The 26,411-nt window shown below is 32.2% G+C and overlaps 1 long non-coding RNA gene across 1 annotated transcript in view; it reads right to left on the bottom strand.

Moving 5' to 3' along the window:
• Positions 1 to 25,235, bottom strand: part of LOC145691946 (uncharacterized) — a 651,691-nt gene extending 626,456 nt beyond the window's left edge. Inside the window, exon 1 of the long non-coding RNA XR_014132592.1 lies at positions 25,189 to 25,235. This is a non-coding gene — a long non-coding RNA (uncharacterized LOC145691946). The remainder of the gene's footprint in view (positions 1 to 25,188) is intronic.
• Between the last annotated feature and the right edge of the window lie 1,176 nt (positions 25,236 to 26,411).

Here is a 26,411-nt window from a genome sequence, read left to right as displayed (position 1 = left end):
ATGGGATTTTGAATCTACACCGAAACCTTTTTTAAATGTTCTTTACAACTGTAGCTCAATTTCTGTCAACAGACGGGAACTGACATAGTCATTTCTTAACAAATTAATTAAAGAAATCATTGCTTGGAAGTCTAGAAAGAAAGGGACAAGATTTGGCAACTATGCAATGCTAATTTGAAAAATGAAATGAATTCCTGAGATTATGGCCTTTAGGCTAAGAAAGATTATGATTGAGGCAAGTGAATGATGATACAATAATTGGTGGGATGATAATGTGGGAGAAAATTAGAATACCCTGAGAAAACCCACGGAACACATAATTACTTGACCGGGAATCAAACCAGAGACCCATAAAATAGAGGTCAGCCCTCTGTCGCTGTCCCATACGTGACTCTTATTTGATACAAGAATAACATTTCTTTCATTGTAATATGATATGTTCCTTAAATTAAAGTCGATCGTTTTATACTATAAAAGTTACAAATCTTCGTGTATAATCCCTAAATATTGTCAAAGAAAAAAGACACATTGTTAGAACACTTATTAATTAAGATGTGAATATGTACATTGAAAGAGATCATAATAACCTTCATATTAATTTTCAATCCTCTTACGTACATACAATTACCGTGATATATCAGTCCATAAACTTGTAATTCAAAATTTAAGAAGACAAAGAGTGTAGGCCTTTTTTGTTGCAACATTGCTCAGAGACGAATGTAAAGCTTTTGAATGAGATCGGTGTATATTTCTCCTTTTCAACAGATTGTATCTTTATCAACAAAGGTGTTATGTGTTAGACTGTATAAAAGTTTATAATCTTTTAGTTCAAATGCAATGGGAAAAAAGCAGAGATTATTCGTTTCAACTGCGAATTCCAGAACTATAATGAACATAGGGGTGAAAGAAAAACAGCTTGCAGAATGGGAAAAAAGAAGCTTCTCACTGTTTCCGGAAAATTCAGTAGCATGTAAGCCATACAAGATTTCCCATTTTAGTTCTGTTTAATAGCAGGGGTGAAAGCGTTGTATGCAATGCTGGAATCTGTACCACTGCGTATGTATTAAGTGATTCAAATAGGATTAAGCTAATTTCAGATTTTCACTCCGTTTGGTGTTAGGTTGCAGAAAAGTTCATGAAACTCAAAGAGCAACGCTAAGTATGCCCAAACCAGGCATTAGCTTTTATATATGTAAACCAACCTTCTGCACGAATATGACACTAGAGCTCACAATGAGATTATTGAGTATTTCTATGGTTACGGGAAGAAGAGTTACGTAAGCACATTTTCCAAATAGGGCAGTAACATTGCATGTAGCTGTAAATAAATATGCTAGTATGTGTTGGTATCAATGAATTTTTAATTATTGCAAATAGGCACAATGTTTGGAATACATTGATATCTTTTATAGTGTGCTTAAGAACAAAAAGATGATTTCAATCAAATTATATATATATATATATATATATATATATATATATATATATTTGAGGGATTGTAGGTATGAGTATGTATGCATATAAATGAGATATGTCTGACAAGTAATGAGATTGATTTTCTTGTTAGGATGAACTTTATTGTTTCTATAAACTAAGCTTGTTTCTTACAAAATAGTGGCATTGAGTAGCTACATAATGATAGAGGCGTTGTTTCCCGTCTTCCTAGCAGTGCTAGAAGGCTTCGTTTAGAGTAAATTTTAGTTTGTAACGTAAAAAATTGCACCCTTTCAATTAATTTTTGAGCAAGGATAATAAAAATAATAAGTCACAAGGACTCAGCCTGAAAGTAGGAGGCTGAGTAACCACAGGAATGATTTTTTTTTCAAAACAAATCGTTTCTAGGAATTGTCGTATGTCATAGTTCTTTGGAAGCATCTTGGCACATATTTGTTTCATGTCATAATCATGTGTTAGAATTTGATGGGCGGTAGACATGTTCAAATTTAACTAATTGCTGATTATTCTTACCGTCAATCGAAAATCTGTTCTCACAAAAGACTACTCTTTCCACATTGTCATCTGCATTTTTAGGTTTAAGGTTCTCCTGCTCGATGTAGGATTTCAACTTATCATCGATCTTCTAAAAAAGGGTTTGTGATATCTGTGCAATTGTAATCTGGATAGAGAATAGTCTCAATAAGCTCATTGTAACTTTTTATACATTGTAGTAAAGAATTCGCCAAAGTTTACACAAAATTGGATGGTGGGCCGTTGTTCAAATTTCATTACCGGTCCATTCTCCTAGCGCACTTCACCAGCACAACTTGACTTCTCAACATTCCTGTAGCAAGTGAAGCAAGTACAAACTTGTAGTGAGTCAACGGCAAGCGTTAACTCTACCTCCGTGTGAAAGTGTATCCATTATCGTCATTTTTTTCGTGCTTGACAGATTCATTAGTTCTCAATTCATTTTATACATATTGAAATAAGTTAGTACGTTTTATTCTGTACTTCAAAGAAATGATGGGTTTCTTAAACTTTATAGAAGTTTCTTTCGACCACACCTAGAAGTTTCTTTATAGAAGTTTCATTATTATTAAATAATTTTATTGGCCATTTCTTTGAAACTTTCAGATACACTATGTAAATTGTTATATATATATTCATGACCGGAAATGTATGCTCTGAACACGGGGAGAACAGGTTTAAGTAAAGTATTTAATCTATTTCCTCCCTTTAAGGTACGCAAGTTGAATGAACTTGCATTTCATACTGATGGGGATGAAATGGGACTTCAATGGCGTCCGAAATTAATGCTAAAATTCTTAATAACCCCATGCCCCAAATAACTATGGTTTGGTCACTGATATAGGTCTTTGCCGAACATTTTTATTTGTCGTCCACAATATGCCGAAAATGTACTAAAACTTAAGTTACGTCAGGGTTAACTCATATGCCCAAAATATGTTACCTTGTACACTTAGAGCGAGAATTTCTAAGATGATGGGATACATGCGCTTATTTTAAGAGAATAAGTTGAAAAGAAACGCTTCATCTTCTTAATTTGACAGTGTGAGATTTTGGGATTTTTAATTTTTGGTTAATGTTTGACCACTGTTCCTTAGGATACGCATCTTAATCAAAGTAACATGATAAACACCTAACGTAACGTATGGTCTAGTCATGTATTTAAAATGGTCAAAATCATTGCAGTAGAATATAAGGAGTTCGGAAACAATTATCGTTGCATTAATTTTTATACTATAGATGATGTCCCTTACCCAATTAAAACGGAGAAATTTTCGGAAACGATGGTACACAGGCTATGAAGAATGTATGTACTAAGCTTCATCTTCCTAAGTTGAGAGGATTATGAGATCTCAAACTTAAGACTCAGAACAGCTAGTTTCATGTCTCATTACCTAAGCGATTATGTACTTTTTGAAGAATTATAGTAATGTACAAGTGGGACATCAATCAGTTTAAGTTAAACCTGCTAGATTAATATAAGAACCAAAAACAATTTACTTCTTAAATTACGAACTTATTTTAGTGAGTGTCACTTTAACAAGATAATGTTTTCCTTTTTTTGAAATAAAAAGTAAAGAAGAACCAGCACGATATTAACAAACCATATTTTACTCACTTTAAACAAATTATATTTAATGTATGATCCCTGTAATATTTAAAAGAATACTAATGCTGCAAGTAGTGTCATAATATTTATTCTGTATACTTTCCACAAATGAGTCCATTAGGTTATACATGGTATCTGCAGTTTCCACGTGTGTAAACGCTTTTCTGCTTTGTTCACAACCCTGTGCGTCTGCTGACCTAGCTGTTTCCACTGCCACCTTTAATTTAGGACTCCCTGGGAACACGCTGTTCAGCTCATTTCTCCTGTATTGCTAATTTAGCCGGCTTTGAGCGACATCAACAGATGATGAGACTTCGACTCAGCAGGCCTTTTGCTGTGCGCTAACTAACATATAACTACTATTTGCCACCGGATGCGTACTTCCTTTCGTTTTTTAATTTGTATTTTTAACAGTACAAATTTCCAAATTTAACACGACATTTTGACAGTTTCCAGCAGTGGAAAAAATTCTAGTTTGCTTAGAATATTTGTAAATTGCTCGTGTGTTTTAGTTGTTTTCAAAGCCTAGTAATGAAATAAATGAGAGAGATAATAATCGGAATGTAACGTAAGATTAAATTCACGTTATGAAGCGGGATCGTCATTATTTTATTTTACATCCTATCGATAATTCGTTATTAACACATGAGTTGTTTCGTAGTCAGATTTTACCCCCTTGCCCACAGAAAGATATTAATTTCTGTAACGTAATCATAACTTAACGTATTTAAACAGGGTGCATCGGAATATAAAAGGAAAACTTAGTCAGAGTAAACAAAAAATGAAAAGAAAACGAAATATGATACTTTGTTGTTTTTCTAATAATATTTTATTATACGTTATTGGTGAACAAATGTTCAATTGGCCAAATATTTTATATTGAATACTAATCAAAAGAAAACAGATAAACTTCTTACTCGTGTTAATCAGTTTTAATTGAGGCTAATGAATTTTTCATTTTGCAGTGAAAAAATAATACCACATAAAATACATCATTTTTTCAATCTTTTCACGATAGTTTCGTATATTAAATTATATGTTTAATTTGCATGTTAGGAACACATACGAAAATCTTATCGATTTGTTTCGGAACGCTCCATATATTAAATTTTCAGGTGAGGAAAAGCCTATTGTTAAATATTTACATTCTTCTAAACCTTTAGCACTCCCAAAATAAACAATAAAATTTTAAACATGATTCTTACTACATGTTTATAAATACACAAGTGACTGACTAGAATAGTTAAGTAAGCAATATTTTCGTCTTTTATTTCTCAACATTATTTATCAACATAACCTTCCTTTAATCAGAGGATACATAAGAAGGGATGCTTTCCTCAATATAGTGTGGAGGGTATCGACGTTAATTTATATCTTCTGTTTTCATAATAATGGTTCTGTAATTTATTTTAAAAATGAACAGCAACATAGTCATCATCCAATGATATAATATTCGATAGAAAATTATATTCAGACGACTGAGCTTTGCATAGATGACCATCCTGGGTATTTAGAGTTAATTATGTGAAAGAACAGTAGCGTCACTTGAGGAAGCCACATAGGTAAAATATCTAAATTTTGCATTCATTCTAAGGGAGCAAATCCTTCCCACTGGTTAAGATTTCTGCAAGGACTACTACATTAGGTAAGCTTTCATTCCTTATTTGTAGTGACAAAATTTATATTTTTCTCTTTTTTCTTAAATGATATTTATTTTTTTCAGATGTGACTTTCCACATAACTCGCTACTGGATTAAAGCATTCTTGTTATTCCAAAAAAAATGAAAATGAAAAATGAAATGAAATCTTTAAGTTTTACGTCTTTTGCCGATTAGGATAAAGGAGACGGTGATTATCAGAAATGAATGAAATGGTGGAATGAAGAAAGTAGGAGTTGACGGGAGAATCCCGCGGAAACCCACCAGCACGGTGTTTGTCCACCACAAAGTCCACACGGCGCGAGTAGGGTACGAACCAGGGACCCAAAGTACCGGAGGTGAACGCTCTACCACTGAGCCACCCTTTGTTATTCCAGTGAAATGTCTTGAAGATAACTTACACAAATACGAAAGAACATTTAAATTGCTGAATATTTTGTTCTATTGAGAGGAATGAAGCTACTCATATTTATTTATGCTGCTAGTTATTTCATGTGCCGTATTTCTGTATAAAAATATTCTCTCTTCTTATCAAAGTAACAATTTTGTTTAATTCCTTCATTCTAACATTTCAGTCTTTTATACTACTACTATCTGAACGAAACTAACTCTTACCAATGAATATATCAAGACGGAAATTAATGACGTAGTTAATGTCAATATTTTTAACTTGCTTAATAGATCTATTGATTTATAATGTTAATCTTTTCTAAATATCTTAAAACGTTTTGCTAGTAAAAAGGATTCATTCGCAAACATAAGGGAAAACAATACATATACTTTATAATCGTTTGCAAAACTGGATTTCGCATATACGAAAGAATAATGAAGTCGCATGTGCCAAATCTTTTGTAGTATGTTGCGGTCAATATTTCCAATTAATTTCATGCTCGCCACTTTCTCTCATCGATAGAAACTGAAAACAAAGCACGCAAACTAAACTCTGAAAGTTAACCTTTCGAAGCGTATATTTCACAGTAACACATGTTAGATTTCACAGAATACATTTCTTAAATAGAGTCCATCATTTTGACTTACACTTATATAGTCTGTGAAATTACTTACTTGTAAAAGAAACTGAATAATGAAATATTCACTATAAATCAACGAATATAAATAATATTAATATTTGATAGTGGATACTGATAGCAATAAACGATATGCACAATTCTACAGGTTAGCGAATTTCAACGTTATGGGTCAAATCAAGATAGGAACGGAAAAGACATGCTTATTGACAGTCATTGTTAGGTCATTTTTGGTCGTCACTCTGGTCGTTGTTCACTCTGAGATTTACATGTTAAATCGATTTGATAATATCTTAATTAAAAAATTCTACTTAGCAGTATATGTATATACAGTCGTATATTTCGTTTCCACCAGTGAACTATTGTAAGTATCCTAAATCTAATTCATAGGGTTAAAATTTGCTTGCCTATAAAAAGAACATATTATGTTTTGCTAAATCCCCCACTAAGCAGAACATATGATGGAAGAGTACGACCGTGTCTGCCAGATGTAAAATATGTGTAGGTGAAAATTTAGCTCCTTATCCTTACTCTTAACGTAAAGAATTACATAAATTACTATGTGCCAACCAAGGATCTATGAATTCATAAACTTCGTCATACAATTGAAAGTAGAATGTAAAATATTAATGTTAGACAGAAAAGTACTTCCCTACCAATTAGAAACATATGTTTAACTATGACTTATATTTTCAATTTACAGTTAAAACTTATGCAACTATTCCAGATTAAAATATCAGTTTCTATAAAACACATTCCCTATATACTAAAGCGTAAATGTACAGTAAGCCGTAGAGAACGGTATTTCTCTGGTTTCGTTAACCACATGAATATTCAACACAAGGGACCTTCGTTGAGTGTTCTTTGACCTTTGCAGTAGAAATTCTTGTCCGTTTTCACTTAGACTAACATTCGCATATCTTTACACTTACTGTTTATTCATGTGCATTTCTGCTCATCTGTGCTAGGGAACATATATACCTGAAACACGTAACGCTTCACGCCTATATTTGCACTTGTACTTCTCCATACGTCTTTAATTCTATACTGAGTTTACCAAGAATAACGAACCACAATATAGCGTATCTCAACATAAGTAGCCTTTTCCAAATAAGTCTTGAGAGGGAAAAAGAACTTTAAAATGATCGTAATTTGCTGAATAAAAGATAAAAAAATTTTATTTCTTCTCACACAGTATATGCTAACAATTCATTTTCTGATTGTCTTTTAAAATTTATTTTATCAAAATCTGAGAGTATGCTTTAAGTTCAAATAAACTGTAAATAATAGGTTTTGGTAAACATTTTTAAAAATCATTTCTATGTTACTGATCGTGAAAGGGGGTAAATTTTTATGCGTTATGCATATTCCAACCAACAAAGAGTGCAGAAGCTAATTTTGTAACCAAAAGGAAACATCAATTTTACTAACGAAATAACTTGTAATTAACCTACAAAAGTTTGTTTGCTCTGTTTAAAAATAAACCTCTTCTCACATCTCTTGTAATTAACACAAATGCAGTTTCAAAATGTAGGAAGTTATTTTCAAAACATTTTAATCACCTACAGGAAGGTATAGACATCCTCGATAATTATTAGATAACGACTTGATAATAAGTTTACTTTAGTGTGGTACAAAATCTCAGATTCTTTCTATGAGAAAGAAAACAATTAATGTTCAACGAATCGACTCTGTTTGAAGCTATAACGAGATCATGCGTAGGGTGTGTGTTAAGTGAAATCTTAAAGATAACAGTGATAAAAATAGTTGACAGCAAATCACGCAGTCACGTCTTACACCGATTCATGAAGAAGATGGGTACCGATGTTAAAAATGTTAATTCAACATTTTCAAATAAATAATAATGATAATTGGAAAACAAACTAGCCAATTATGCTTTTTGAAACTGCGTGTAACTCATTCTAATACTTGAAACGAAGATCATAGTTGGTTGAAAACGATTTGTATTTGATTGAATTTTATCCAAACATAACAATGCAGAGATTAACAGAGAGGCGACAAAGGCAGATTTTGTTAAAGAACAGGGCACGTCTGATGCGTGTAAGCTATGTGCACCTTGTGTTACTAGTTCAAACTCGGTTATTTTAAGTAAATTTGTAACAGTTTTCTAATAAATAATATTTTTGTTACTTTATACGTAATTTTCTCTTTTACACGTTATGTTTATGCCCACAATTCCAGTAATAAGTCAGCACAATCTTGCACCACAAGAACTAGCAATTGCATACCCTGGAAATTAGACACATCTAATAAACTTCACAAGAATCTTTTATTCTCTATTATCCATTAATAATATTTTTTCAGTTGTCATAGCAACTTTTAAACAAATAACTATATTTTTTTACTGCAACTACTATTACATGAATATATATATATATATATATATATATATATATATATATATATATATATATAAGAGATTGTGTACTTTTAAGCACCGTTGCCCAAAATAGCTACAAGATAAAAATGAAAAAATCACTGAAATACAATATCGTTGTATATATGGCTCCCGAATAAAACTTCTTAAATTGGTTACAATTGAAGAAATAATCCTGGACCGTTACATATTTTTCATACTTGGTTACCGTACTTTCCGAATAACCCTCGTGTATAGAAATTATATATATATTCTATATATATAATATCCATTATATATATTCTATACATATATATATTCTTATAATCTCTCATATATTTTTGCCTCAATATTATTCTTACATTCATTGAATAATTAATTATACTTTAATTCTATAAAATTATAGGCGACGAAGACTTATTCAAAACGTAATCTGTTTATTAATTATTCAGGTCCTAAAACAGATTATTTCACTCAACATCATTCGGGCTCATTGACAAATTAAATTAGAATATATTGAAGTACTACATAACGTATTACTTACATTTGAGCATCATTAAGATGATTATAGAAGACTCTGAAAGCACAATACAGATAAGTGAAGCGAATTGCAAAACAAATCATAACAATACTCAAAAGTGAAACAAAATAAAAATTAATCAAATGTTTTCAAGAAAACAAAAATCATTATCGTGCGAGCATGCATCTTCCATCTCATCATTAAATATCCAATGACAATTACTGATGGAAATATATTGATAATTATTTCTAAGATCTAAAGTTTTAAGATAAGCTTCATTTACAGAAAAACACTCTTGCGAATAAGTTGCTGACGTGTCTTTAACCCATCCCACGTCAGCCACATCTACTTTAAATTAACATTACCAAATGAGTCGTTTAGTTTAGATTGAATGGCACAATCTTGAGTACCGTCCTGTATGTTATTTATGTCTCTAGTTCTCTGATTCCTGTTTTGATAATTTCTGCCCTCTATGAAATTACTACGAAACCCATTTCGAGTAAAATTGGATGTATTGTCTATCTGATTTCTAAATGTCGTACGGTTACTATTTCTGTTTCTTCTAAAATTAGGTTCAGTTCTATTACAGGTATTGAATCTATCATTACTTCTTACATTAGGATTACACTCTTCCCTTACATTGATATTTCAAACACGAATAGGATTAACTTGGTTTCGATTAGTATTAGCTTGGTTTCGGTTTTTATTACCTTGCATCATTGATTGACTTCCAAAATGTTGCACCATCATAATTAGATGATTGAAAATCAACGCATTGTGCAAAGATCAATATTTGCTGTAACCTAAAAGGTAACAATATTCGAAACGATGTTATAACTAGTGATTTATGTTGATATGGATTAATTAATTTCAACTCATTATAAACGGAAATCACAAAGTTCGTAAGACTCTTCATTCAAGCACGTGCTTCATTCAAGTGCGTGTGGAAAATAAAATGTTTTTATTTATCCTTTAAACTAAATGGAACAAACAAACATAATTATTAAGGCCTGCTTCTTATAATAGAGTAGATTATATGCCATCTTTGAATGTTTGAAGATGCTAATGTAGAAATTTTTGTGCAGAAAAAAACCTTTAAACTTAGGTGGAGCAGTAACTGTTTACTATGTTTCATAGTAAAATATATCAATTAGTAATAAGAATAAGTGTTTATTAAGAGAAAATTAAGTACAGAACTGCTTTCCTCTGTCGTTTTTAAATATTTAAGTAACACTCAAGAACAGAGCACGCCTGTGTATATAATGGCTCTTAAATCAATCAAAACAAAACTTGGACAATATAATGAGAACAAAATGCCGTATTAAAAACCACAAACAGTGTTGTCATAGGTGAAGCAATGTTCCCAACTCATTATAAAATATTTTGTTTGAAATAGCACCATATACAAGTGTGGACAGATTTAAAATGCACTATTATCACTGAACATATAATTTTCTCGAAGTATATAATTAATGAATTAATGGAAGAAACTTATATTCTTATTAAAAACCAAGTGTATTTCAGTGGGATCAGCACGAAAATATTGAAAATCTCCATTAAACTTAAGTATACTATGCACTTTTTGTTTTGAAGAATTTGAGACTGAGTTCTGCTTAGAATGATGTGCATCATATTCAGCCTACATGAATGCCATTCGCTTCACGCCACTTGTTTTCACTGGTTACTCCTTCGTTACGAGATTTTACGACTACGCCTTTTGATTCAAAGCTACAAGTACTTTACTTCCCAGTTCATTTGAGATAAAATAAATGCAATGAGACAATATGTGTAAATGTTTAATAGTAAATTGTAACTAATTTTAAAATATTTCTAACCAAGTTCCATCCTTTCATGTCATTCACCTTGTTCATTTCAGTGTTTCGTTACTTTGTAAATCAAATACGGTATAAAAATAAGACTGTAATCATGCGAGAATCTTATGCAACCCACATAACTTCAGTTTCAAGTTGGCTGCATAAGTGCAAAGGGGCAAACCAACAACACGTTTCACAGCGGTTACGTTTTCTTCGTTTGCACATAATTTTGAAAGCATCACTTGGTTTAAATGGAACGTAATGCCAATTGTTTTCTCCGTCAATTATATGTTATAATGTAGCTCAATTACCTTCTTATTAAAAACACATCTTTCTAAGCAGATAATATTTTTGTCCTCTCGTCTGTAAACCTACGAAAATGAAGTTACGTTCCTCTAGTATTCAAGTTAATTCTCAATTCACAGCAGGTCACCATGTTCAACTCGAAACGATATAAATGTCAGAAATGACAAAATAATATTAATAAACCGCATAAGTAATTACTAACAAGAAAAGGTTGTGTCCCAAGAATTTCGCATATATTTAGATAGAGGAGGGCCACGAAGTAATACTAGTGAAATAGGCCGGGCTAACAGCAAAGGATAAATCCTATATGGACGCCCGAAGGTCGTGCCAATCGACTTTTGCAAGCAACCTCTCATCCACTTCAGATGGGCAGATTGACTTAATGTTTTGTAGATTGATATATGTATGAACAATACACATCTATTGGTTTGAAATTTCGCGGACGTTGACGTATTGAACCCAATATGGCCGATCAAAATGTCAATGTGTCAACGACTCGTGTCCGGAAAACAAATTGAACATGGAAGTACAGCATCACTAGACTTGTACGGAAAGCATTAAAAGGTTCAAAAATCACCATCTGAAAACTAATATGGCCGAACAACATCCTGAACTAAATAGCTCGTCTACAAAAACGAAATTTGGTGTAAAGGTCCATTAGCACTAGTAGGTCAGGAAAATAATACAAATGGATCAAAATTTCTACATCTAAGTATCCAATATAGCCGCGAAATACACATATAAAATATACACTGTAAACAGTTCAGATGGTTTCACACGAAAATCACCTACAATTCACTGGAATAGATTTTTCAGGTAAAATGCCAGGAAATTAAAAATATTGCCAGTTCCTGTGTTATCTCTTTGAAGTGTTACACGCAAACATATACTGTTCATTTGGGAAGATCTAAAACGCACGCCCTAGAATATGGTCTTAAAGTTTGCAAACCATATTATATATAACAAAAATTTCCCTTGCCAACACTTTCCCTAAATTATTGATTCGAGCAACGTAGCCCTTGTAGACGTTCGGGACTAATGTGCTAATACGATTTTCAATCGGTACAATGTTAGCTTTGGACCTTTCTAGCTCCTATACTCTTTGATATCTGCCGCTATTTGGTTTTCGAATTTTACTTCTTCTTCTTCTAAATATTATCCCAGTTACCTGGGGTCGACTTTCGGGATCGCTGCTCTCAAACTATTTCAATTATGTGCCATATCCACCTTGATAGCATTCTACCGCATATGTTCCTTTACACAATCTTGCCATGTCTTCTTCGAGCATATATTCCCGATTGTTGCGAGAGTACATGTAACACCTAATACGTACTTCCGTAGCTCATCATAGAATACAAACAGTTACTAATTTGTTTCCTGTATCTACACCATTTGACCTAACACTTATTTTTATACACTCTACAAGTTATACCGTCAAATGTTGGTGAAATTTATGGCACTCTGACGCCACAATTTCACCAAAACATATGCCGTAATAGCATCGGCATAACTGCATGACTTTCAACAGAAACATCCAATACATATTTAGTTTGCTGTAACAATGTATATAATAATTAATAATGATGTGAATAACCAAAAATATGTTTTTGATTTGCACCGGGTTCGAATATAGGACCCTTGGATCGTAAACCACGATGTTACCTGTGTAGTCACACGGTGCCAGTGTTGGCAAGGGCGATTTTTGTTATATGTGATATGGCTTGCAAACTTTAAGACGCGTATTCTAGGATCTTTGTGGCTAGTGCGTTCTAGACCTTCCCAAATGAACAATATATGTTTGCGTGTAATACTTCAAAGAGATAACACAGACACTGGCAACATTTTTAACTTCCTGGCATTTCTCCTGCAAAATCTGTTCCAGTGAATTGAAGGTGATTTTCATGTAAAACCACCTGAAGTGTTTACAGTGTATATTTTATATGCGTATTTCGCGGCTATACTGGATACATGATGAGAGAAATTGTGATCCATTTGTATTATTTTCCTCACCTACTAGTATTAATGGACCTTTACACCAAATTTCTTTTTTGTAGTACGAGCTGTTTAGTTCAGGGTTTTGTTCGGCCATATTGGTTTTCAGATGGCGATATTTGAACCATTTAATGCTTTTCGTACACGTCTAGTGATACTGTACTTCCATAGAACAATTCGTGTTTCAGACACTAGTCGTTGACATATTGACATTTTGATCGGCCATATTGGGTTCAATACGTCAACGTCAATACGTTCAACGTCCGCGAACTTTCAAACCAATAGATGTGTAGTGTTCATACATATATCAATCTACAAAACATTAAGTCAATCTGCTCGTGAGAAGTGGATGAGAAGTTGCTTGCAAAAGTCGATTGGCATTACCTTCGGGCGTCCATATTGGATTTATCCTTTGCTGTTAGCCCGACCTATTTCACAGTATTCGTTCGTGGCCCCCCTCTATCTAAATATATGCGCAGTTTCCAGATCCGCGATTCTTGGGAGAGAACCTTTAGTTGTAAGTGTGATCACTACCGATGAATCTTGGCAATTTTGCACACTTTTGGAAAAGAAATATGTAAAAAGTTACAAAATGCTTATCAAAAGCCCTTCTCTTTACTCGGATTACGTAGATTGCATATCTTTGGTCCGCAAGCTACCGTGTTTGATTTCTGGTATCGGAGCATCAAACGCACTAACAGTGGTTCATATAGCACTGTGAACTGTGGGATGCGTCTTTTGTAACTGAATTTCTGACAGAAGGACCTCTCATTCAAATCAGCCAATTAATGTGTTGTTCAATGTTGAATTAAAACTTCTAGTGCATAATTCACAAACATTTTTTTCAAGTAAAATAAAAACTGCAAATTAATATTGACAACGAACGATATATTTAACCAACAGGGAATTTCATTTTTTATTATTTTTGAAACTGTACATTACAATTTCCCTTCATGCATGTAATCTTGTTCATCTAAATGCGATAGTCTAACATTAGTCCTATATATTGATGTGCCATTGAATGAGGCATAACTGGTAAGTGACGAGGTGCTGTTTTTTTGGCCTTGGTAGTGAAGCCACACAAAATAGTATGGAATAACTAGTATACGAAAGTATACAAACTCGTCTTCAAGAGAACAAACTCTTCTCTGAGAGTATGCTTCCTGGGTGTTTGTGAGAGTAGCTCATCTGATTATGATTTTATATGTTTCCTAAGAGACTCGGTTTGCAATGTCATGTCACTATAACAAAATATGTCAAACCAATAAACAATGGGGAACCCATTCATCATGCCTGGCACAAATGCACTGCTAACATTTTTCTCAATTTAGTGTGCACAATGTCTCAGAATCGTAAATAAAAATCAGTATGCATTCTCTATGACGCACTTTCATACTACTTTTTCAACAACTCACTGTCTTCGACACATTTCAGGTTTTTAGTTACACAATGACGGACCTCCCTGCACGCTTATTCTCGTCCAAGCTATGAAGAGTTTTATCGACATTGAATTTCGGATAGTCATTTGGAAAGTAAAATCACCCTGCTATTAATTGTGATTTTGGCAATCTGGAAAAGTGATATTTGTAAATCAAACAAAAATTAAGAAAACTTAGCTTCATACAGTTTTGAGCCCCCCCCCCTCACTGTACATGCTTTTCGTTTCTTTTATAAAATGCTTACCTTCCTGAAAATGTCGTTACAAAACACTATTTATTGATGGCAAATTTTCCAGTATGCATATATTGCATCTTGTGGATAGTGCAGCAAATATTTGCTTATGCTGGAGTAGACTCGAATAAAAACGCAATCTAACGAAGTTTAAACATGTTTTTTTTCTTCTAATTCATCATAAGCAAGTTCATAGAAAAGTTGGTTACTCAGAAATCACTTCACGAATATTGTTCGCTGCTATTTGTTTATAGAGTGAAACGTTAAAAAGAGACACTCTATGTATTTCAAGCCCGGGGTCGATGGAGAAGGACAACAAACATTTTTGGATCCACTCTGTATTTCTATTAAAATTATCATTATATTCATTTGGATGATATATGACAATGAAATATACACAACTTAATGGGCAACATATTTATACAGATAGTGGTGCGGTTAGTATATATTCACTTTTTAGGAGGTTTCAGTTGCAACCAAAAATAAATTTTACATTGAAATTTTAACAACAACAAAGAATGAAAAATTTCAAAGAAGTCGGCTGTGGTCTATAGATTAAAGGTACGTGGTACCATTTTCGGGTATATCATTTATAAATAATGAGAAAATAGAGCCCTTTGGGGTTCCCTTCCCTACTTGATCTTCACTAGATGACACATTGCCAATTGTTACCTTAAACAGAGCTACTTCTTGGATAAGGTATTACCTAACGAGTTTTTGGTGTGGGAGACTCGAGTTCGATTCCCAGGCAAAAGCTCATGTGGTTCAAAGCTGTAGGTTTATATCTCATATAGCCTCGTTTCTGAAAAGGATGCTAAAAAATCAATTCACCTTAAAAGTTATGTTAGACAGGTAGTTTTGAAACCATCTAATATATGCTAATGATAATCCGAAACTTGATAACTTATTAAGGAGTAATTAGTGACGAATGTAGACGAAAGTTATTGGCACATCGACATATGTAGTATCAGCCCGTAACTTCCTTTCTAATGCAATGAATGCGAAATCTTTAAACTGAATAAGATTAGTTGCAGTTCATCTGCCTTTGCAGAATCGTCTCGTTCTTCAGTTAAAATATTAATGTTCATGTATATTTATTTAAAAATCTATTATTACTATTATTATTATTATTATTATTATTATTATTATTATTATTATTATTATTAAATATACTAAAATAATAATTTCACTCTAGTTACGATTTCGAAATTATATACATTTGTGATGTGTACCCCGAAAATGAAAGCTCATGTGTTCCTATTTTCGCCTACTATAAACAATGATTCTTTACTTGAGTAAAGATGATAGAACCATAATATATAACAACATATAATATTAACACTTAAACACACCCGCTAGTGGGGATTATCCGCATTTGAAGAAAAAAGTTATTGCTTTACCATAGCTTTTTACAATACGTTTTAAAAATTTCATTTTATTTGTTTTCAATTTCAACACATTTCCAAAAGATTCTTTTTGCACTAACACGAAAACAATTACGGAAATTTCTTGATGTTTCTTACAAACAGATACGTACGTTATACTGCAGTAAAAAATTCTAAATAAAATAACTTTTAAAGTAGAAATCTATGAGCAGTATATACACAAATCATACAAAAAGAAGTCAGTATATTGTCTCACACATTAGTAATATATTAGTGCTGTTTTAAACTATGTAAATTCCAATTTAACTTAATTATATCTTTATTTGAAAGTTGTAGAGATCCTATCTTTTTATAATATGAGAAATCTCAATTTTAATTTATGTATGGAAGGAATCACTTCTTTATTAGAGATTTACACCTCTGATATATAAGTTTTATTTTCAATTTAAGTTTTATTATTTATCTCTCACCTTACTGGTCAGATTTGAACATACATTACTAAACAACTACATTGCATTAGAAGACCCACTTAAATGAATCAGAGTTACCAAGTCAGAATCAAAGTACAAGGAGAACACTCAAACAAAGTAAACATACTTTACAGTATTCAGGGTTTAAAACAAAGGCAATGCGAAAACTAAACCAAACCGTCCATATTTACTTTGATGAAATAAATGTAATATTGTGTATTCTTTTATCCAATTTGTATTTTGAAAACAAACCTAAGAGTAATTCTCCGTCTCACAGACATTTTACGTAGAACTCCATATTAATCTTCTCATCAAACAAACAGCTCAAGTAGCAAAAATATCTAGCTCATATACGACATGAAATGATATTTGTATAGTGGTCTCTTTTATAGTTGTCTCATAAGGGTAACAAAACAAATACCTATAGAATTTAGTTGTCCTTGCTTTGTTTATCGAGTTGTATACTGTTTATTCTGCAGGGAACTTTGTTCAAAGGTCGTCTTTGAGAATTCAATATCAGCCTCTGCATCAAAAACCAGAGTTTGATTTACTTTGTGTAGGCATCAAGTTCTTAAATTGTTTTTAAAAATTTCAATATTGAAACGTAACATATTGGCCCACGTTTCAACAGTATGTATTATGCTGCATTCTAAAGCTACATTATTTGTATTATTAGAATGGTTGAAGTTTGTTTTGTATAGTTATTTGCTTCCTAATGTAATTATTAAAATCTTCACCTGTTAAGAAAAAGGCAATTCATTGTTAATATACTTCATCTAACTGAAAGTATGGATTAAATATTGCCTCTTTCTGTAAGATTAAATGTTCATTAATATTAATTTTATAGATAACATTAAATATCTAAGAAATGCGCTATAATATAATTCTGGATTTAGGATTTCTAACGCGGAGTTCCATCATGGATAGATGTTATAAACTTTGACTTCGATATCGGACGTATTAAGTGCAATTAACCAATAGTGAGTAGAGATACTATCGAAATTAAATACATTCTTTCAGTTTCATGTCCCACCTTTATGTCATGTAGGCTGAAGGAGATCATAGTGATCAGAATGAAAGCAATAGTAAATGGAGAAAGATTTAGTAAATGAAGGACTCTGGGAAAACCCAGACACACAATGTTTGTCGATTTCAAAACCTACTCAGTGCGAGCTAAGGTCAAACCAGAGGTCTTATTCACCAGAAGTGAACGCTCTAGTACTGAGGTACTTTTGCCACCACAAATACAGTTTGTAAAAAAATAACTGCATCACTTGCTAAAAGTATGGCAGGACATCTAAAGAATAACAGTAGTTACTTTTAGTAGTGATATGTATTCATAGATTTTCATAAAAACAAATCTTGTGTGGGTTCTCTTACACAGTCTTTTGTTTTGTTGTTATTTGTTTCCCCTTTTTGTCACCAGGTGGGTCTGTTGTTGGCTAGTGTCGTCAAAAAACTGCATATGCAGCTCGGGTGGAGATTGATAAAGTAATGCACATTGTTCTTATCGCATGAGTATTTGCCTGATTGGTGTTGCAGTGTTTGCTTTTATAGTGTTCTGAAGTTTATAAATATATAAGCAGTGTATTTAATGCGAATAGATTGTTATCGATTTGACGAATCATGAGCTTGAAAGACACATCACCTCGCAAGCAAGGACAAATATTGGCCCTACACAAGGAAGGAGTAAGTCAAAGAGAAATTGGTAGAAAAGTTAACGTTCATCAGTCTACAGTTAGAATCATTAAGAAACAACTAGAATTTGGACACTGTTCGCTTAGAAACAGCTGTGGAAGGAAAAAGAAAAAATCTGCGAGGGTTGACCGAAAATTGAAGTCACTAGTGTTGCAGAAAAGAAGCATGAGTTCATGTCAGCTGGCTGCACAAATGGAAATGGAGTTAGGTATTAGAGTGAGCCATTCAACAGTAGTGTCTAGACTGAAATCTTTTGGATTTGACAAGAAAAAGCCGCGAAGAAAACCGCAGCTGACAAAGAAACATAAGGATTCAAGGAACATTTTTGTGCAAAGGTACGGGGAATGAACAGAGGAAGACTGGGATCGTGTATTTTTTTCGGACGAAAAGAAGTTTAATATCGTTGGAAACGATGCCGGAGTGAAGCTTTGGATGCGTAGGGGGAGGAATTAAATGATAATTGTATATCTGAGACACAGAAGTTCTCGTCAAGTGTTATGTTGTGGAGTTGCTTCACATCGAGAGGAATTGGAAAAATTGAAATTTGTAATGGTTCAGTTAACAGCGAAAAATACATACAAATCTTTGATCATAAATTAATTCCAACAGCTAGGACTTATTTTACAGGGGCAAATCTGAACAAATTCTACTTTCAGGATGCCAATGCCTCATGCCATCGATCTCGTTCAGTCAATAATTGGTTTAAGGAGATGGATATAGAGAGAATCTGGTGGCCTCCTAATTCACTAGATTTAAATCCTATCGAAAACTTGTGGCATATTATGAACAAGAAACTGCGGAAAAGGTGTTTGGAAAACAGGAACCAGCTTATGGCAGCAATTGTACATACTTGGTACCATGATTTAGACATGTTAACATGCCGTAATCTTGTTCACAGTATGCCCAGAAGAATTCAAGCTGTCAGGAAGGCTAAAGGAGGCCATACAAAATACTAAATGAAGGACTGTATTAAAAAGGATGACATTGTGTTATTCAGTCGCTTCGAAATCAAGAAAAAATATTTTTTCTTGCTAAATGTTACCTTATAAGATAATTTTTTCAATTAGTTTGTTGCAAAATATTTTTGTAATATAGTTATGTGTGTTCTAGGGGTACTTCATTTTACATAAGTTTGTGAATAATTGTAGACAAAATGTGTTTGAACTAATTTAGCAGTTAGAATGAACATCCAGTAACATGCTGGTTAAATTTTAAATATGTTATGCTGTATCATACATTTTATATGACCCAAATAAGAAAATTTATTGCTATAAATCTAAGTGATGCAGTTATTTTTTTACAAACTGTACTTTCTATCACATCCTGGAGTATAGGACTGCGCCCTATAAATTCACATTTCTTTTGGAGGGAACACTAAATTCTAAAGAAATGCACAAACAAACTTTACACTGAAATTTAATTTACCTACTATTGACCTTAAGTTGAAAATTAATTCTTTGATGAAAGCATGAAATCAGTATGAAAAAAACGGAGTATATTTAGAACCAATATTTAAAGTATTAGAATGATGTCATCAGGTACATTATATAAGTATAGAAACACCTAATCATTGTTTTATATTTACTACACTTTGCAAAAATGCAAGACATTATCACAACTTATGTATGGGATTTAGTATAACAAATTATTTTATTTTCAGTGAAGACATGCTTTATTTTGCATGTTGTAAATATCAAAAATAAAATTTTAAAAAAATGGAACAAACTCTGCAAAAGGTTAAAATGAAGTATTTAGTTTCACAGCCCACTGTTATACACTTTATTTAGAGGAGAGAATAATTGTTAGAAATGAATACGGTAACTATAAAATAATAGTTAGAAGACGATGTAAAACGAAGTGAGAGAACCTCGAAAAAATCCAGCACAAATTTACGTGATGTGGGATCGAAACAGTGTCCCTTAGTTCCACAAGTGAGAACTCTTCCTATAATCTACGGTTTCTACCTTGATATTAAACTATATTGCTTTGCCATCGTCTCAACTTCGAAACGATTTAATTGTAATTTAGCAGATGTCTCAATTAAAAGAATCTGAAAAATATGAATCTCATATATTTTTGGAATGACATGTATAATTCAAGTTACCTTAATTTTCAATAATCTTAATGCAAATTTGTATAAGAATAACTACCCTTCAAATATATTTGCTTTTATACATGTTTTATGCTAAATTTAATAATTATTTACTTATTGACTAATGATAAACTAAATATACATCTAACGTTAGTACGTATTTATTTTTAAAAAAATATAAAGGAAGTATTAAACTTATAACTGAATAAGAAGTTCGAACGAACATTTCATGTATGTTATATTACACAAATGTTTTTCTTATTCACATGTGTAAAGAAAAGTCAGCAGAAAATATGATTAACATTTTTTTTACTAACTATTATGTGTGTGTCTTATTATGTTATTCATATTAAGTTTCTGCCGAGCAGTAAAATCTCCTAACTAAAAACTATGTTAAGCAATGTCAACTCAATTAGGTTACCGTGGAATTCTTTTATTACCTACCTATCTGTCCGCATTCATTCTTATACGTTAGATGTAATCGCATAATACCTTATTCTTCTTCAAAGTATCTTCTCTTTGTTAATATAATCTAATTATCATGTAACCTTTCATTATTTGCATATCGATATCTTGTCTTAGACTCCAGTTGAAACATTCATCGTAAATCTACATATTATTTGCATATATTACTTCTCTTATCAACACATAGTACAGTAGCTAATTCACAAGCTCTTTCTATCCAACCTTCGTACTACAATAATTCCAACACAATTTATGTTTTCAAATAAGGTTGTCGAGAGTTTGTGCAATGCAAGTGGAATTTGCTTTTTCCAAATACATATCTTATATTTTGTCTTTCACTGTATTATTTTCAATAATGTACATGACTTTTGAATGAAAACTACAATCTTCGAACACATGTGTAATGAAATTATCACTAACGCCTAATTATAACATTACAGAGCTTTAAAGAGTGTCATCCGCCTATGAGAAGTGGCAGCAGCTTGAATTAGTCATTGCCATTAGACACACTTCATTAAAAACTACTCTTAACGTTCAGTAATTATTATTCACTTTCCTGAATTGAATTGTATAGGTCATACCACGGATAAATTTCATTGTATGCTTGAGTTTCATTACCTTCCCGCAAGTGGCAATAAGCGTATTAATTTACTAAATATTTCTCAGTTATTAAATTTTTATCATACAACAACAATGGTAACACCACTTCAGAAAAAAAGGAAAAACGAAAGAAAAACCTTAGCAAACCGCTTTAATCGTTTGAGTGTGCACATGATATTTCTCGGAATTTGAAGCATCATCTCCAGCTTTATTTATCTTCTTTGTTTATTTTGTAAAAACATTTGAAGTTGAATCCGATTGTGGTGTGATTGAATTAATTTCTAGAAATCGGCCAACTTTCCAAATAAATAAATAAATAAATTTTCGAAGAATAGAATTTTAAAAAAAGTCAATTAGTATAGAACACTGATACACTTTTCTTTATCTATAAATCATAATAAGAGTCTATTTAATAAATATATGATCTAATTTAATATGCTAGGAATTTGATAAGATAGGAATTTAATAAAATAAATTGTTTGGTTTGATTCTTTATTTGCCATTAAACTGAAGGACTGTAATAACACACATGTACACTCATGTCCAAAATTATTGTCGCATATAATTCTATAAGGTCTTCTTGTAAGAATATAATTTGATAATGATTTTGCAGGGTACCTTTAATACTGATAGCATATGTATAATCGAGAAATTTATATTTGTGGTAAATTTCATAGTAAAATATTTATAAATACGAAAATTATAATAAGTAAAATAAAATGTTGCTAAATGAACAAGAAAATTTGTTTTCGTTTTATTGTTCTTATTGAATGCTCTTTTGACATGAAATCTGCCACATACATCTTTGCCGATTATACACATACTAACATTATAAGAATTACCGAGTGAAATCGTTATCAAGCTATATTCCTAGAACAACATATTTATAGACATGCGACAATAATTTTGGACATGAGTGTACCTGCGTACATTTCAATGTGTAAGAGAAACTACAGATGCTTCCGACTACCAAATATAGGTCTTCTGCCTGCTGTTCTGATATGAATGATATATAAGAAGTTTTGATTTGTATTTTTTTTAAATACTGGTTTTTAATTACAGAATATACATCCCGTATGTTTAATACAACACTAATTAAATAAATTGCAAAATCTGTGTTAATGAGAACATTGAAACGTATTACTTATCAATGTGTTATTAGCTGCATGTTTCGTTTGGTCTATATGGTTCTGTTATTTTAATTTGAGGAATGAAATACTGTCACAATGAAAATACTATGTTATATGCTTAGTCAAATAACTGCTATCTTGAGCTATTTGCCTAGATGCAGAATTTTATTCTCTTTACTATGTTTAACTGAGGTAAACCTGTTAACAAAGTCAGAGAAACGTGTTAGGAATGACACGTTATGTTTATAGGAGTCTAAATTTAGAGTTTAAAGAACGTTTAACATTGTTATATGTTAGATGAAAAGCATTAATATTTTATAAGCCTATGAATATGTTAAGAAAATGTTTGTTTCGTTAATTTTTTCATGAAAAAAATACTCAAAGAAAATTATTAGCAATTTAAATCTTCTTCTATACTTTGCTATAATATCCCTTTTAGTTCGTTCAAATGAGATATTCGAATACACAAAAATATCGAAGAAACTATATTCTCAATAAGCTATTGACTCAATCAGTAAAATAGGACTGAGCCAACCAATAAACCAATGTTAGAACATAAGATAGAACTTCAAAGAGAGACACAATTCATAAGTGAAGATATTTGATTGTTATGTCAAGGAAAAAATGCAAGCTCATAACGATAGATCATAAAAAATGTCCAATCCTCAGCACGTAACCTGTCAATGGTGACAAAATATAATTGTATATGATTGTTAGTCACTACAGATAGTGCTAGTGAAACTACAAAGTTCATCATTAATATTTTATTTATCATTAACATTTAACTTATCCAACTTTAAGAAAGAATTACTACTCCTGTGGAAAGCTACATATACAATTTAAAATTTGGTTATCATAATAATATGTAATATGCGATAGTATTCAAGAATGAGATAAAACATTTTTAGGTATACAGTTTAGATTAAACCACAACATTTTTAACGTAATGTTAAAAAGTTTAGAAATTAACTTATTTTTTTATGTAGAGAGTAAAATTTATTTTTTTTATTTAAAGTGTATTTTCATTACAGTTATATTAACAATTTAAATATTTTCTTAGTTTTATAAAAATACAAAATAGTTTTATATTGTAAAGAAATTTGTTTTGAGTTTTCGCTCCTAATAATGTGAATATTCCAAACAGTAAACACGTCACTAAAACAAATATTAACTACCTAGTAAAATTGTGAAACACTTGGCTTGGCTTGTCTCTTTCCAGGTATTTTCCGTTCTTGGATTCAAAACACTCTTCAGAACATCGTCAGAGTGGTTGTTAGCCTTCTAAGATATCTGTACTTCCGTCTTATTGTGGGTTATAGAAGAAAAATTAAGTATGGTTCTTTACGAGGCGGTAATGTGCCTAAGATCGATGACACATTCCCACGCTGGATAGCGATGCTGATATATTTGGAAAAGGAAGGCAATAGCTCGGGGATCATAAGTTTTGACCGCTATTCGATTACCAACTTCATTAATGAAATTAGATTCTTTGTGATCCCAAGACACACTGGTTTTTATTGGTACTGTTACAAACCAATGTTTGTCCAATAGGTTTTGCATTTTCACCTTTTGTCGGATTCTCTGTGAGAGGCGACGAGATCTGCTTGAATTGAAGAATGAGTTATGTTGGAAGGAGCAAACGTATCGGAACATGTGAAATCCCAAACTAGTGCTTTTCCGTTTTTCCGCGGTACGAAGGTCATGTCGTCAGGCCTTTTACCATCAGAACGGCAACAATCGTTTGGTTCTTTTATTGAAGGAACTTCCGCTGCCACGAGGCCTCTACTTAATTAAATTGTAAAGGAGAATGATTTTATCCTTTATTTTTTACAACAAAACAATATATGAGCTGGCAGAAGCCGGACCAAATTATTTACATTTTTATACTGTAGGGAATTTAACATAATAGAGACACAGACAACTTTACACGAACTTCTTTATATATATATATATATATATATATATATATATATATATATATATATATATATATATATATATATTAAATATAAGAATTATTTGCGTTCCTTATTTCATATCCACGTTAAACAGGAAATCAAACAATAATATTTAAACCCAGTAACACTATCATTATTTAAGTTGTCTAAACCCAGTATCCAGTAATACACTTACGACGATTTCTAAGTTTATAAGTTTATATTAAGCATGAAATGATTAACATTTCTTGCAGTTTACACTGAATATCATGCCACAGAAAACTAAATGTAGAAATTGACTTAACTGTAACATGAAACCAATTTCTCAAGGCAGCGGTCCGTGTCAAATTGCCACTGTTATCATAAGGCCCAGTTACCCACAGCACGACGAAAGAAGTTAGTTTGGTCTGGCTTCGGATGGTTGATATATAATAGACAGTATGCTAATATATGAATTGACGTTCTTACCTTCGGCGAGAAATTTACAGGAAAGATTGTCTTCAAAGACAGGTTCTGCAAGAGACATAGAAAATACACTTTTAATTTATCGAGTTAGGAATCTTCAAACACTTGCATATAGGGTAACTTTGGCAAATAACGCCAGTTGGGTAGTAACGTCATTTAAAACTTTCCACAGTGTTAGCATGAATACGTGGTTCGTAAGTTGACTACTTATGGGTGCGTGATAAACAGTGATGCCTGTTGTCTTTATAGACACAAAGATTAGAGGCCATCCACGTGACAGTAGAGAGAAAAGAGTGAACAAGTGTTGGCGTGGCAGCCGCGGAGCAGAGGAAACAGCAAGCGAATTTTTAGTGTGTCAAACGAGGTAGGCGAATTCTTTCTGCAAAAGTAAGATTTTGCTAGTACTAAAGGTATGCGGCGATAGGGCTATACTTGCATAATATGATTTAAATAAAATATGCAGGACTGCTATTCTTAGGATAGAAAGAATGATCAAAACAAAGTCTATTGCTTCTGGAAATAACCCCACTCCATCTAATCGCTTATCGAAACTAATACTAGTGTTAAAAGTCTGTTTTTTTTTGTTTTTTTTGTCAAAGTGCCTATGAAATGTGAGACGTCTGATGTGAAGAAACAAGCGTCCTCTAAGGGGAATAAGAATGGACATATGATCCGTGGGAATTGTGGAGGATATTAGTATGATTTCAGATTTCAGGGGTCCTAAAACGTTGAATCAGTGTATTGAATACAATATTTGGTTTCACGAATCATATGATACTGGCAGCATTGTTAAATGTGGCTTGAGAACATTGTGTGACGCTGGTTGTGCATTGTCGCCTTGCTCCGACAAGTAGTGACCCATAAGACTGCAGCTGTTAGATTAAGAGTTTCGCAATCATCACAAGAGTTACCGGTTAACGATTTGTACTATGACCATTAGTTTTGTGTACCAGCAAAGCAGGTAGCACATTGTCAAGAACATATTGTTTAGTTGTGTTCAAAATGCATCTCATTACGATTTAACACCTTTCCGTTATTGTAAAGGAAGTGGCGTTATTTGCCGATACGTCTGGTAATAACGTCATCTTATACTCATTCTGATTCTCACTGCATTGTGGTCGACATTTTGTGTGTAGGATCTTTGTTTCTTCGTTGTTTTATAGTGGAGGGTTCACCCTATGTTTCATGTAATTTGCACGGTTCTAGATATAAAAACATTTGAATAC

Source organism: Thermobia domestica, chromosome 8 (assembly GCF_964235325.1).
Source record: "Thermobia domestica chromosome 8, izTheDome1.hap1.1, whole genome shotgun sequence".
NCBI lineage: Eukaryota > Metazoa > Arthropoda > Insecta > Zygentoma > Lepismatidae > Thermobia > Thermobia domestica.
This window is presented reverse-complemented; position numbering and strand designations above follow the sequence as displayed.